Below are 1,040 nucleotides of genomic sequence, written 5' to 3' on the forward strand. Positions count from 1 at the left end.
GTTAAAGACACAGAGAGAATTTTCAAAGCTCCAAGAGAGAAAGAAAATTAGTTACCTACAAGGGAGCTCCCTTAAGACTATCATCTGATTTCCTCAAAAGAAGCATTTTAGGCCAGAAGGGATTGGCATGGAATATTCAAAGTGATAAAATGAAAAAAACATACAAACAAGACTTCTTTACCCAGCAAGGCTATCATTTAAAATTGAAGGAGAAATAAAGAGCTTCCCAGATAAGCAAAAGCTAAAGGAGTCTAACAGGGGAAAGCCATAGTACTACCCTCTATTGCCACCAAAGCAATATTACAAGAAACGTTAAAGGGCCTGCGAAGAAGAAGAAGAAGAAGAAGAAGAAGAAGAAGAGGAGGAAGAGGAGGAAGAAGAGGAGGAGGAAGAAGAAGAAGAAGAAGAAGAAGAAGAGGAGGAAGAGGAGGAAGAAGAGGAGGAGGAAGAAGAAGAAGAAGAAGAAGAAGAAAAAGAAGAAGAAGAAAAAGAAGGAAGAGGAGGAGGAGGAGGAGGAGAAGGAGGAGGAGAGAGAGGAACATACTTAAAAAATAAAAAGGCAATAAATACACATACCTATCAATAACCCACTTAAATAGAAATGGCTTAAATGCTCCAATCAAAAGACATATAGTAGCTGAATGGATGAGAAAACAAGACCCATATACTGTATGTGCTGTTTACAAAAGACTAACCTCAGGATGAAAGATATGCACAGACTAAAAGTAAAGGCGTGGAAAAATATATTTCACTAGAGGCCTGGTGCACAAAAATTTGTGCACTCGGGAGAGGAGGGGGGTCTCCCAGCCCAGCCTGTGCCCTCACGCAGTCTGGGACCCCTCGGGAGATAACGACCAGCTGGCTTAGGCCTGCTCCCGGGTGGCAGAGGGCAGGCCCAATCCCTAGGTGCAGCCCCTGGTCAGGCTCAGAGCAGGGCCGATTGGGGAGTTAGGGCGCCCCGTCATGCACAGAGCAGGGCGGATCAGGAGGTTGTGATGCCACCCTCAGTCACGCTCAGGGTAGGGCCGATTGGGGGGGGG

The sequence above is a fragment of the Myotis brandtii genome, unplaced genomic scaffold, assembly GCF_000412655.1.
Source record: "Myotis brandtii unplaced genomic scaffold, ASM41265v1 scaffold348, whole genome shotgun sequence".
Taxonomy (NCBI): Eukaryota; Metazoa; Chordata; class Mammalia; order Chiroptera; family Vespertilionidae; genus Myotis; species Myotis brandtii.